This window comes from Petaurus breviceps, unplaced genomic scaffold, assembly GCF_028583685.1.
Source record: "Petaurus breviceps papuanus isolate PSGF00001 unplaced genomic scaffold, PetGlider_PUasm1.0 229, whole genome shotgun sequence".
NCBI lineage: Eukaryota > Metazoa > Chordata > Mammalia > Diprotodontia > Petauridae > Petaurus > Petaurus breviceps.
This window is the reverse complement of record NW_027185903.1, coordinates 25,941,693-25,952,773: the sequence shown is the minus strand read 5'-3', so window position 1 is coordinate 25,952,773 and position 11,081 is coordinate 25,941,693. Positions and strand designations below refer to the sequence as shown.

Below are 11,081 nucleotides of genomic sequence, written 5' to 3'. Positions count from 1 at the left end.
TCACAAGTTCTTCTGCCACTGGAGGGACGGCCCCTGGGCATCCTGGGGGTGGACGGGCACGTCGGGCATGTTGCCGTCATCTCAGAGGGGAACCGAGTAGTTGTAGGGGGTCGCGCGGTTGATCATGCCGGAGTACTGGGTGTAGGGGCTCGGGAGGGGAGAGGGGGCACGAGCAGCGCCAGAGTGCCGATGGCGAAAGATGCGGTCAGCCCCGGCTCCTTGGCCCAGGCCTCCTTCAGGAACCAGCCCAGTCTGCCCGCCATGTTGGCCGCTTTCGCGTTACCGCCAGTTCACTGATCGGCAGGATAATGTCAGTTCCCATATAAGAGAACTTTATGAGTATAATATAATGTCACTGTGAGTTTTTCAAGAATGCATTATGATAACAAATTATAATGGTAAATGACTTTGATCCTTGGGGAGGGGGGGGGAGGATGTAGAAAAATTGTCCTAAGATAGCATTACTAAGAGAAAATGTGACTCAAACAGCAAGGGAGCTTAGCGCTCCAGTTGGCACAGTACTCTAAATTATCAGCAGTAACTGTGCCTGGACGCCGCCACGAAGAGCGCCAGAGGCGCTCCCTGGAGTAACTGATGATGCTCTGTTCTCTGGGTATTCCAGTCACCTTCCTTTCTCATTCCATTCCCCAAAGAAAGCAATGTAAACATCACACTCCTATTAACTTCCAAGGGAGCAGAAAGCACAGATCAGCTCTATGCAGCAAAGCAAGAAATGGTCTCTCTAATCGTAGCCGCTGTAATGGTATCATTTTCACATTGACTCAAAGAATATTAGCAACAATAAGAGCCCCTGTGACTCTATTCACAGTGTTTATGCCTCACATTAGGGCAAATGTGAGATAAAAGCTAGAGACTCTGCACTGATTTCTCGTGGGCTGCTTCATCGTCATTCATTCCCTCAGAGGTTTCTCTCAACATTTACAAAAGCAAAAGCCCTTGGGAAGTCCATGACTGTTCCATGAATGGAACTGGTATTTGAGACAGGAAAATCAAATGGCTCCTGGTGATTTTCAAGCTTCCATTTAAGTGGACCATTTCCCCAGAAAAAGGATCTATCTTGTACAAAATTAGAATCCCTTCCCTCAACCATCACTACAATCTCCCAAGCTTTAAAATGTTATGGTAGAAAGTAAAGGGAAGAAATAGTATATGTAGGGAGGAGGGAGCAGAGGAGGGGTGCTGGGGAAGGGAAGTACTTATATGGTGTGCCAGGCACTGGTACTTTAAAAATGTCATTTCAATTACAAATATTACCTCATTTGATGCTCGCAACAACACTGAAATAGGTGCTGTTATGATCCCCATTTTAAATTAAGAAACTGAGGCAAACAGAAGTTAATAACTTGCCCCAGGTCAAACAGCTAGTAAGTGTCTGAGACTGGATTTGATCTTAGGTCTTCCTGACCCCAGGCTCTATCCACTGTGCTGCCTGACTAGATTTAGAGTCAAAATGCAGTGTTTCAAATTCTGCTTCCTTCTATGTGACCTTGGGTAAGTCACTTAACTCCTTTCCTTTACTTTCCCCATCTGTGAAAGAGTTTAATTTGTTGACCTAATGAGATCACTGTAGGTTCTAGAACTGTGGTACTATGATCTAATGAAACTAGACTTCTGTGTACATGGTAGAAGCACATTAATACAGTACCAAAAGTATTTTCTTCCCATGAGACTAGACAAGGCACTGTTACCAATTCGTTACTCAATACAGAGGCCATGTATCCCCAAAAGCCACCCTATTTTAGGGAGTAGTTATCCATCTTATTTGATTGCAGATGATGCTTTCTTAATGTAGAAGAATCAGAGTAGAGTTGCAGAATGAATGGTAGTCAAAAGGAAACATCCAGAGAGCTATGAAATACATTTCATGATGGCCCTTTCAGAACATGTCACATTTCTATTTCCATCTTTGATTTCCCTTTAAAAATCCTTTTGTTCCAGAAGGTAAAAGCCTGGCCTGAAAGATCTCCTGTTGGGGCAACCCCTCCAGTTAGTCGGTCAACAAGCATTTATTAAGCACTATTGTATGTCAGGCACTGTGCTATAAAGGATATAAAGAAACACAAAAATTTTATATCTCAGGGAAATCAGTTTCCTTATCTGTAAAATGAGAGACTGGTAATTGATGTCTAAGGTCTTTCTCAGCTGTCTATCGGTGATGCTTAGAACCTCCCCATAAATGGCATAGTAGTCACCAGAACTGTGTATTTGAAAGGTGTTATGAAGATACTTTTTTCTTAAAATTACCTGAACTAAAAACAAAAACAAATACACTTGTACTCTTGATTCCCGGAATTCTGCTATTAAGTTTGTTCATTCTTTTTTGTTCATGTTTTAACTCTACCTGAAGTCCTTATGTACTCCTAGGAGATGGTAATAACTTAGCTTATCATATTGTTTTCTTCATGTACTTCTGTGAAAAATAGAAAGATATTCTGGGCTTGGATTCAGGTGAGACCTGGGTTCAATTGTCACTTCTGACTGGAATTAGCTGTGTAATCATGGGTGAGTCACAACTCCTCTGCACCTCAATTTCCTCCTCTGAAAAATGGGGACATTGTGAGTACCAAGTGAAATGATATATGTAAATCACTTTGCAAAACTGAAAGCCCCATATAAGTATTAGCCTAGTGAAAAATAAACTGTTTATGTGTAGCAACTGTTTTTCATTTTTATATTTGTATTCCTGGTGCTTGGCATAGGGATTAAGTGCTCAATAAATGTTTATTGAGTTGAAGTGAACTACATTGCATTTATCTTCTTTACTAATTTGGCCAACCACAGAATGGCAAAGTTGGCAGGGACATCGCCCTTACTTGCCCAAGAATTTCCTCTATAACATGTCTGCCAAATGAAGGTCATGAAAGCCTCTGTTGATGGGGAATTCACTACCTCTTGTGGCAGCTTATTCCTATTTAGGACAGCTCTAATTGATAGGAAGTTCATCCTTATGTGGCACTTAAGTATTCTTTTCTGCAACTTCTGCTTATGCTTGGGCTAGCCCTATAGAAAAAGCTTTCACAGAGGCTAATATCAGCAAGCCAGAGAGAGGCATAATGAAGGTATCTCCCATGAGGTAATCATCTATAGGTGAGCAGAGAGGCAAAAAAATCCCCTTCCCCATTCAAACAGCTGTGTTATTTCACCGAGTTCTGTGTCAAAGTGAAAGAGAAAGTGTCCTACCATCAATTCATTTGTAGGCCACCTATACCACTTACTGGGGAAAAAAAAAAAACTCAGAAAGTGAGATAAATAATGAGGGAAGATGAGTGATCATGATGAGGAGGACACAGCTGAATGACTGAATGACAACAACAACCAGGGAAGGGGTCACAAAAATTCCACCCACAAATCAAAGAGGAACCAGAAAGTGGAGGTGGCTGTTGGATTACCTGGTAGGCTTTGTAAGAGCAGAACAAGAAAAGACAGAGATGGAAAGAAGGACTGATTGTAGAATTACAGTGATGTTTCAGCCATTCTTTCATTTTAAATGCTTTCTCTTCTTTTTCATGTTTGCTTTTCCTTTACACTGGGAGGTAATCTATTGAAAGAGAACAGTAATCCTCCCAGATCTCTGGGCTTCTTTAGCTATTCCCTATTGTTCAATTTGTGCCATAAATTCCTGTTGCTGCAGCACAGAAAGACTTATTGTTAAATGTACTTGTCACAGGCAGAGTTATATAGAGGCACGTCCCACAAGATTGGTACACAAAGTGGTAGAAAAAATGCCATCCAAGGGAGTGACCAGAAAAGTAGGTGGGCTGGTCATGTCACGAGGTTGAGCAATAATAGCTGAAGAGACCACATGTGCCTTGAATTCCACACATTAGAAATCCTAGAAGACGAGCCCTAGCACATAAGGCGGATTTACAAGAAGGCATAGATGTGAATATCAGAGGATGAGATGTGGATAGGTCGCAGTTCAGACCCTTAGAAAGAGGACCCAATCAGTCCTATCATAAAACGATGAAAGTATTGAAATTTAGCCTGCTTAAGGGTAGCAACATTATTTCACAAAATACCCATGGATCTGTTGTTTCTAAACCCTATTAAAACGGTTCTTAACATGATTTGACTAAAGGGCTCTAAAGTTCTGATGGATCAGCTGTCTCATCCCATTTAACTCCTTTCAAAATCTATTAACCAACTCATTTGTAATAGTGTAACATACTGACGTCCCTATGAAATTGCTTAGCTGCTCCTTGTAACATTTTCACCTAATATCTCATTCTTGCTTTATCAATTAATGACATTAGGCAAAACATTCCAAAAGACATTATATCTGTGAATTATGGCATACTAAAACAAGACAAGGCAGCTAAATGGCACAGTTGATTGAGCACCAGATCTGGAATCAGGAAGACCTGAGTTCAAATCCAGCTCAGGCACTTATGAACTGTATGATACTTGGAAAGTCACTTTACCCAGTTTCCCTTCATTTCCTTATTTGTAAAATGAGCTGAAGAAGGAAATGGCAAACCTCTCCAGTATCTTTGCCAAGAAAACCCCAAGTGGAGTTGCTGAGAGTCAGACACAACCGAAATCACTGAATTACAATAGAACCAGGATAAAATATAAATATGATCTAGTATTTTAAAGCTACAACCTGCCCCCCCCCCAACTTATCTTTTCACATCTTCCTTAGACATTATTCTTCCTCCTATATTGAGTGATACATTTAAACTGACCTTCCTCCCTTGCCTGATGCATTATATCTTTAATCCTCATGCCTTTGCAATGGCTGTCTCACATACCTGGAATGTTTTCACTCCTCTATTCCTTTACAATGGATCTCAAGCCCCATCTTATTCATGAAGCCTTTCTTGATATTCCTAACAGCTTTTGCCTTCCCTCCCAAATTGTCTTGTAATTAGCTACATACTTTGTATGTATTTGCATTTTGTTTATATGCACTTACTGTCTCTCCAATTCAAATATAAGTGCTTTGAGTATGGAAATTATTTCATTCTTTTTACTTCTATCCCCAGGGATGAACGTGCTTGGAATATAGTAGATGCTTAATAAATACCTATCGATTGGTTGTTTGATTCATTATAGGGAATTCATCAAATATGGCTATTTGAATTGTTACACATATTCCAAAGAATTCTTGGTCTGGTATGGAAGAAAGGAAGACTCAATTTCTTGCTTAATTAAATATAAGACTCTAAAATCTTGTATCTACCTAGATTTGGAGAGACCTATAAGTAGGATAAGAAAGAACCTCCCTTTTATTCTATAGAATTAGATCAATGGCTGCTTAGGAAACTTGAAAGGGAAAGTAGGAAAATATCAAAATTAAGTACTACATTAGTCCTTATTAAGAGCTATTTAAAAAAGAAGATCACCACCATAAGGAAAATGAAGGCAAATGGGTCTTGTGTATTTGGCAATTAAAAGAAGAGGTGAATGATTTTTAAGGACCATGCCTTGAAGGCAGAGGAGTGATTTATACATCTAATAACAGCACATGTTAAAAGGGTAATGCTAAAGGAACTGGGTACTGATAGGCTACAGTATTTGTTGGAGAATATATTCCTCATGGAAAATATGATTATACTCCATGGAGAATGTCTTCTCCAATAAATCCTATTGAGATTAGAATTATAGGGGAAAAGAAAAGGAATAAGAGTTAAGAGGAAGATTGGGAACTGGAGTCAGCAGGAAGAAAGCATGGAGTTTATCATTATACTACCTCCACAGGGAATGCAGAATTTTAGAGAATAGCAAAGAAAGATAAGAAGGTTTTCTTAAAAGAGCAATTCAAAGGAATAGTAGAAAACCATAGAATGGGAAAGACAAGAGATCTCTCCAAGAAAATTAAAGATATTGAGGGAATGTTTCATGCAAAAATAGGAATGAGAAAAGGCAAAAATGTTTGAACTTTAGCAGAAGCAGAAGAGATTAAGAGGTGACAAGAATACACAAAAAACTATAGAAGAAAGATCTTAACATCACTGAAAACCATGATGTTGTGGTTACTGATCTAGAGCCATACATCCTGGATAAGGAAGTAAAGTGGGCCATTAACAATTTAGGATAATAAAGGTGATAGAATTCTAACTGATCTATTCAAAACCTTAAAAGAATTTTCTGTTGAAGTGCTGCCTCAATTTGCAAGAAAAATTTGGAAAACACAACAGTGGCCACTGGATTGGAGAAGACCAGTTTACATCCCAATTTTAAAGAAGGGCAATGCCAAGGAATGTTCACATTATTGAGTATTTGAACTCATTTCATATACCAGCGAGGTTATGGTAAAGGTTCTGCAAGCTTGACTTTAGCAATATGTGAACTGAGAATTACCAGACAGGCTAGCTGGATTTTGAAGAAGCAGAGGAACCAGAGGCCAAATTGCCAACATTCACTGGATTAGGGAGAAAGAAAGGGAGTTTCAGAAAAAACCTACTTTTGCTTCATTAACTACATTAAAGTCTTTAACTGTGAATCACAACAAAATGTGGCAACTTCAAAGAGATGAGAGTACTAGATCATTCTCATGTCTTCTAAGGAACCTGAGTCGAGTCAACAGTTAGAACTGAACATTGAACAACTGAGTGGTTTAAGATTGGGAAAAGGAGTAAGACAAGGCTATATATTGTCACTTCATTTAACTTATATGCAGAGTATGTCATGTGAAATGCCAGTCTGGAAGAAGCAAAAGCTAGAATTAAGATTTCCAGGAGAAAGATCAACAATCTCAGATATATACTATACCATTCTGATAGCAGAAAGTGAAGAAGAATGAAGAAATCTCTTTATGAGGGAGAGGAGAGTGTAAAAAAAACAATAACTTGAAGCTTAACATAAAAAGAACAAACAAACAAACTAAGATCTTGTCAACTGGTCCCATCCCTTCCTGGCAAATAGAGGGAGAAGAAATGGAAGCACTGTCAGATTTTATAATCTTGGGATCCAACATCAATGAAGACAGTGACTGAAATTTGGAAGGAAAGTTATGGAAAATCTGGTTAGCATATTAAAATTAAAGATATCACCTTCCTGACAAGGGCCTGTATAATCAAAACTATGGTTTTTCCAGTTGTGATGTATTACTGTGAGAGTTGGACTCTAAGGGAAGCTGAGCTCTGCAGAATCGATGCTTTAGCATTGTGGTGCTAGAGAAGACTTTTGAGAGTCCCTTGGAAAGCAAGGAGGTCAGATCAGTCAATACTGAAAGAAATTAATTCTGGCTATTCACTGGATGGGCAAATACTGAAGCTGAAGCTTAAATATTTTAGCCACATAATGAGAAGTCAGGACTCATTAGAAAAGGCCCCGGTGTTGGCAAAGATTGAAGGCAAAAGGAAAAGGGGATTCCAAAAAAGAAATAGAAAGTATCATGAAAACAATGAACATGAACTTGGACAGACTTTGAGAGATAGTGGAGAATAGAAAGGCCCAACCTGCTATGGTCCATGGGGTCATGAAGAGATGAATATGACTGAATAAGTAACAGCAACAACAACAGGGAAGTAAGAGAGTTATCGAGCTTTCAACAATAAGAAATTGAGGGGTTTGTAAGAGAGGTTTTAACAGCAAGCAAACGAATATGTAGAACAATGTCTAATGAAAGTAGGTCTGTTGGGGCAATGCAATAATTTTGTTGCTACTGCTGCTGTTGCTTTGTCACTTGCAGAATTCCATCAGTTTATGGACCAAACAGAGGATTTGTTCTGGCAAGGTCATCTGACCAGTTAGAAGACCCATATGGGGATTGACCTTTGTCCCCCTTCAAGTGGCTAAAATGGAGAGTTCAAATATTTGTCCCAACAAAAATTAATTTTCTTAGCTATCAGTTTCCCGGTGTGGAATAGCAAAAGCAACATTTTTAAAAAGTTTAGTAGACTAGATTTATGCCCTTTCTCCATGAGTTTCCACTCCCTATGACCAACCTGATTTAGGTGCAATTGAATTCTATCTTTTGAACAGAGTACTATTTGAATGGAATTAGATTTTACATGTGAGCCTTTCTTACCAGACCACTATGCAGGCCTGAACAGATCAACTGGTGCTTCAGACCATAGTTGTGCCCATCCATCATAGATTTCAATTACCTTCTGCTTAACTGAATACTCAGGTTAATTCCCCTTAAAGTATGACAAATTATCAGTTAAATCTATCACCATGGAAGTTACCAACAAAGCTTAGAGAATATGGCAAACTGTGTGGGTCTCTCTATCATTGCCTCTGATCAAGGAGAGAGAGAGAGGGAAAAAAAAAAACTTAATGTGTTAAATTCTGGGAATATAAATTAAAGAAAACAAGTTAATCCCTACTCTTGAGGAGTTTATATGATAACAAAGAAAGAGTAAAAATAAAAGAAAATTGGGAAGTAGGGGAGAGGGGATGAGCATATCTGCCCAAGGGCAAAGCTAATAGTGAGGAATAGTGAAATCCAGAGAGTAAGCTGTGGTCGGAGTTCTAATGATGGCTGAGACCCCTCAGGAAGTGGCAATCCTGGTCAAGCCCTCATCAGTCAGGAAAGGAGGCCCCAAGGCACATTTTACTGCAAAGAAAGTCTGAGAATGGGCCTGCCACCATAATATTAGTTGGGTTTTCCATCTTCTATACCAGAAGAATCGAACTCAAATAGAAACAGTTACAAGTCTGTACATAAGGATCCCCACTGGTCACATAATGTCTTAATTTCAAAATTCAATGCTATGTTTTATTGTATTTTTATTTATTTTGTTAAATATTTCCCAATTACTTTTTAATCAAGTTCTGGCCATTCTCAGGAGTGTTATAGACCACACAAAAACAGAATAGCTGACACTTCTATGTCATCTACAGGCAGCTGGTACAGTCAAATACTAAAAGGGATTTTTAAAAGAACAGTTTCTTAATCATTCTCCTGACCTCTGGAGGGTGGATGTGCCACTGATTTGTTGTTCAGTCATTTTTCAATTATGTCCAACTTTTGGGCCCTCCATTTGGGGTTTTCTTTGTGAAGATAGTGAAATGGTTTGCCATTCCTTTCTCCAGCTCATTTTACAGATGAGGAAACTGAGGCAAACAGGGTTAAGTGATTTGTCCAGTGTGATACAGCTGAGGTCAGATTTGAACTCAGGAAGATGAGTCTTCCTTGACTCCAGTTTCCGTGCTCTGTCAACTGAGACTTCAACCTGACCACTACTTCAAAGGAGGTCTCTAAACGGCCTGAAATTTGGTACTATTTCCCCAAGGAGGAGGAGTTTTGGCTGGGAAACATTGAATGGGTGGCAATTTAGGGTGGGGCCCAATATCAACTCAGATCCTAAAATGGGTTGCATACAAGAAGCCTCTTACCACTTATATATTTTTGCTCCATATGAGTTGGGCCTGTTATAGGGACCATTTATTAGGCCCTGGAGGAATTATCATTTATATAGTGGACCTGATGTTCCTTAGGGCAGCTCCTTGCTAGCGACCAGGAGATTTAACTTTAACTCTATTGACAGTACCTTAGTACATAAATTTATAAGATTTTTTTTTCATATGGCACTCCCGTGTGAGGGTTGGTGAGTAAGAATGCCTCCATTTTCATTTTCAGTGGTATAAGTGAGTCATGTAGGATAGAGATGGATGGTTTGCAATATCCATAAGAGATCTCATTATTTTCTCATCTTTCTCCCCAACTGACCTCTCTTCTGAAATCTTCTATTACTATTGAGGGAACCTCCATCCTTTCAGTGACTAAGATTTTCAACATCAGTGTCATCCTCTCCTCCTCACTCTCACTCACGCACATAACCAATCAGTTGGCAAATCTTGTCATTTCTTCCCCCTCAACATCTCTCATACAACCCTTTTCTCTCAATGATGACAGCCAGTCCTAGTTCAGAATTTTATCACCTCTCTCTTTGCAATGGCTTCCTTTCTAGTTTCCTTACTTCAGGTTTCTCCACAAAGCCATTAAAGTGATTTTCTTAAAGGTCAGGTTTGACCATGTCACTCTTAGTCAACATACTCCAGTGGTTCCCTATTAAATCTTAGGTGAAATATTATGTCATCTTTTTCCTATCTTTTTCAAATTTCAATTTTTGTGTTATAGTAAATACATAAATGCTAGTACAGACATCTATGTATGTAATTTAAAAATAAGGAAATATGCATCAATGGGTAGTATATGCCCAAAAAGGGCAGATATGTAGCTCAGTGGATAGAAAACCAAGACTGAGTTAAAAATCTGGCCTCAGACACTTACCAGTACAACCCTGGATAAGTCACTTAACCCTATTTACCCCAGTGAGCTGGAGAAGAAATGGCAAACCACTCTAGTGTCTTTGCCAAGAAAACCTCAAATGGGGTTACACAAAGAGTTGAATACAACTTAAATAACTGAACAACAATGTCTGAAAAAATTACTGGTAAGGGTGTGACATAAATAATTAGATACTACTTGTATAGAGAATGGATTGGAAATTGGGGAACCTTGAAAGAAAGACCTTTTGGGAGGTTATTGATGAGGCAAGAGATTATAAAGGCCTGAATTATCAATAAAAAATATCAATAAGCATTAAAAATCAAGACAATACCTGCCCTCAAGAAGCTTATATTCTGCTAGAGGGATACAACACATTCACATATAGATAATAATTGTGTGTGTATACAAAATGAATACACCATGATTGGTTGGGGTACTTAACAACTAAGGAATCAGAAAAAAAAACCATGTAGAGAGAGGTGGTAGTACTCCAAGAGATGAGGTAAGGAAGAAGAGATAGCAGGGATAATGGACATAGTGTATAAGCAAAGGTATGGAGTTGGGATATTTAATGTCATGTTTAGGAAATGTCAAGAAGGATGGATTGGCTTGAGTGTACTGTATATGAAGGGGACTACTATGTAACTAGGCTAGAAAGATAGGCAGGAGAAGGGTCTTTAAATGTCACAAATGAGTTTCTATTTTATCATAAAAGCAATGGGGAGCCACTGGAGTTTCTTGGGTGGGGGGGGGTTGATATTATGTTTTTCCCAATTACATGTAGAGACAATTTTCAACATTCATTTTTTGAAAAATTTTGAGTTCCAAATTTTTCACCCTCCCTCTCTTCCATGGTCCCTCCCCAAGACAGCAA

At 38.9% G+C, this 11,081-nt stretch overlaps 1 pseudogene; it reads right to left on the bottom strand.

The window, feature by feature from the left end:
* Positions 1–272, bottom strand: LOC138167271 (NADH dehydrogenase [ubiquinone] 1 alpha subcomplex subunit 3 pseudogene; annotated as a pseudogene).
* Positions 273–11,081: the final 10,809 nt, after the last annotated feature.